Here is a 3,879-nt window from a genome sequence, read left to right as displayed (position 1 = left end):
ATACCATGCATCTCTATATTCCCGCAATTTAATTTAGACAAATACGGATTTCTTGATTTCTCTACAACTTGTGACTTTTCTACAAGCCTCACACCTCGAAATGATGCCTCACGAGAACTCTAAATGCATTTACTCGACTCACATTTACCCGGCAGGTTTGGTTCTTTGCATTGATTTTAATATCCCCAATGGTCCATATGGCCTTTTTCTCACACCATAATGATCAAATACATGGACTCTCGAAAGCCTATTTACTAAACAGAACAATGACCTTTTCACCTTGAATTCTGTTTTTTATTTACCAGAGATTTCCCTCCATAAATGTTAACATTCATCGACCTCTGTTCTTATCTTATATGACTTCCAACTTTTGCGGGCTATAACTTTTTATAATGAAGGTTAAGGAAACAAATTGATGTAATTCTTAATCAAATCCACATTCTTTTCTGGGAATTTGTTACTGAACTGATTTTTCTGGGTAATTTATTCTGATGCTTTCGCGGAATGAAGCTGAAACCAATTCATATCCATATCCAAATGTCTCTTTTCATAAGTAGCAAAATGTACACTCTTCAACCACTTTAAACAAGTCACGGTAGACTTTGGTCACTGTGGTAGGACGTTCGCATCGTGATCGGGAGGTCCGGGTCCGATTCTCGTTTGTTGCGTCAAACTACAACAGCAAAGGATGTACCTGTTCCTTTGTCATGTGCGGCACCCTAGAAGTGATTGTTATATGTCATCTGGACGAGACTTTAAAATCCAATATTCCCTGCTAGATAGATGAGCTGCAAATGGAAGACATTGTTTCCGTTTCTGTTGATTTAGCGCATGTTTACGACTGACAACCGCATCAACATTTGGAAAATCATCACTGTAGGGGACAAAGAAATGATTTATTTTATATAACAATCCGGAAGACCCCTCCCCCCATGTGGTCACATTGTCACTATTTGAGTTAATAATTATAATAATAAACCTGTTTTCCTAAATCCAGACCACAGGCCTTTAGATCGCTTAAAAATGTGAGGTTTCATCCAAGTTTTTTTTTCATTAAATACACAACAAGATCATTACTTTTCCTAAGTGTGAAGAATAAAATTAAAATTTGTGAAAGTGCAAGGATGTGTCAATCAAACCCATCCAAAAATTTTAAGTTTCAATAACTTTTAGATGAAATAAGATTTTTATTTTTAATTTATTTTTGTGTAAAATGCTATTAAAATATATAAGCCGTAATATTATGCAGAAAATATAAACTTCAAATCTGTGTCCATGCACCTTTAGGTTGAAAATATAAAAAAAAATTGATGTTCTTATCCCGTTAAAAAATTAGTGATACTAGTAAATTTTGTAAGATTTTAATGTGTCAAAGTAAAGTATTAATGACCGTGTATAATCGCTCAGGAATACTCAGTCCAGTACTCAAATGTAGTCTCAAAGTAAAGCATAATAATCATAATGTACTACACGTATTTAATCATTAAGACATTGTATTACGTAAGCAACTTTTAATTTCATTATGCAATTTTTTCCCATTCTGTTCCATTTTGAATTCCTTGATTTCCCAGTGGATACTCTTTCATCAGCTTTAATTCAGTTCTCTCTCCTACGAAAATGATTTGCATGTGAAGGGAATTTGGGTTTATTTAGTGAATCAAAATATTACGTGATTACGTTAAAATAAATGGCATTTTTAGGTTTAAAATGAAAAATTCAGGAAACTAAAAATATAAATATATATTGTAGGGATGCTAATTAACCATTATTGATGGCAGAGTTGTTACATGTGCGTAGGGAAATATTGAATTTCACTACTAAGAAATCACATTTTTATGGTTCAAATTTTCGTGATTTTTGAATTATATATTCGTTCATGGGGATAGGATTTTGCATTAAAAAATTGTCTGGTAATAATATATATGAAAAATTGCATTTTGCGCTGGACATAAAGACTATTCATACCTTGAAAACCACGAACATTAAACCTCATGAAAAATAGAGATTTCACAGTATTGTATTATTGAAAAGCAGATTATTATATTTTATATTGATAGAGTCTCTTCGTGGAAGATTTATTCTTGAAAGTGGTATTAGGAATAATTTAGCTTTTTTAGACACATTTAATCTGAATTTATGGTTTATTAATGAGCACAAGCCAATAGACGCTCTAATTCTAAATACAGTAAGAAGCTTCGCATTGATTCGCCTTGACGCAATGACAGGAAGAACTAACTACACGTGAATATGACAACCATTTGAATTTATTTGGTTAAATCTTTATATTGATATTCTACGTCAGGAGTTACAGAGATAATTCCTTGAACTTACCCTATTAAAAGATTGCTGATATGCTGCACATCGCTAATGAATGTGCTTAGTTCTGAATAAAGCATTATTTTCCCTGTACTTTTAACAGTTTTGGGTTTGAGAAACAAGGATATGAAAACAAAATGTATTTCTAGATCACCATAGTCTCTCAATCTTCATTTCTGCACCTGGATATTAAAACAAACTTAAGGGGAAGAAGGACCTTTAGCTGAAAAAATACCTGTCGTTCAATTTTTTTCATATTTTCTATATCCCTAATTTAGTATGTTCCACATACATTAAAGCAGATATATCAACAGGTTTCTAGACTTATTTTTGAGATATTGAGCGACAAATACTATACCCCACAGTGCCTGAGTGAACGTTTGATTCTCCATGTTTTTGGGCCCATCACTCTGTCCATAACGGAATTTTTTCAACGTAAATAAAAAATATGTCAGCGAAAATGTTGCAGAGTATGAATAGGGTTAAAAATTCGAAAAAGCAAGATTCTTTTGTAACACCGCATCTGGAAACAGAAAAATTTTTTAAAGACAACTTAAACAATAAGAAAAATTAATTTGCAAAAAATCCTATCATTCAATATTTAAAAATTTACCTTGAAATGCAAGTTCGTCATGGTATTGATTAACTGTAAAAAAAAAATCGATTGCTGAAGCTGAGCTCAATATTGCACGGGGCATGGTTAAACGAGACATAATCATGAGAAAAACGTGTCATGTTTACACATGTGAGTACGGGAAAACCCAACTATGACACATTTCTGAAATAAGCGAAATAAGACATACCCACAGAACATTTCCGTCAACAACCATGTAAAAATATTTTTTGCGTTCTGTAATTCACAAAATACCCCACCATGTACAGATCATGATCCGTTTTTATGACATTTTACTACACGTTTTTACCGTGTATGATCTTACTTTGCTAAGAGATCCACTATGACGCCAACGACACGCTGGACGCGCCGTGTAGAGAAACAGAAGAGTGGATCAATCTATTCCGTAATTTGATAAAATTTGCAAGAAATTTTAAATGTTTTCAGATATTTTTATACTAGATGGTGAACGCAAACAGTCAAGAAATTATACAACTACTGTGGTTTCAATATCGTTTTGAAAATATTTTATAAGAGATTATGACGTAATTAAACTGAGTCATGTGACCATACATCCTTCGTCCCCTTAAGTAATATACATGTATACCTAGTTTTGATGAGCAAGGGTGCCTCGTCCTAAACTGAGAATTTGATGCCCCCAAGGTCGTGGATTCAAACGTTAGGAGGGGTTCTATTGATTTCATTGTGAAAAATGCATTAATTCAACGAAAATCTTCTCTGCTCCTGATATTGAACAAATTATAAAGATAGTAATGATGAGCAAGAGTGCCTTTTTCCAAAATTGTGAAATGTGTGGCCCCAGGGCGAGGGGTTCTTGTGGGGTGGGGACTTTACAGATTATTGAGGAAAGGTGCCTCTTTCAAAATTGTAAATGTTATAGCCTCAGGTATAACGCGAACCAAATTCAAACAATGGAAATGTGTTAAATG

This window comes from Saccostrea cucullata, unplaced genomic scaffold (assembly GCF_032062105.1).
Source record: "Saccostrea cucullata isolate Sc308-1 unplaced genomic scaffold, CSIRO_AGI_Scuc_v1 ctg13423, whole genome shotgun sequence".
Classification (NCBI taxonomy): Eukaryota; Metazoa; Mollusca; class Bivalvia; order Ostreida; family Ostreidae; genus Saccostrea; species Saccostrea cuccullata.
This window is presented reverse-complemented; position numbering follows the sequence as displayed.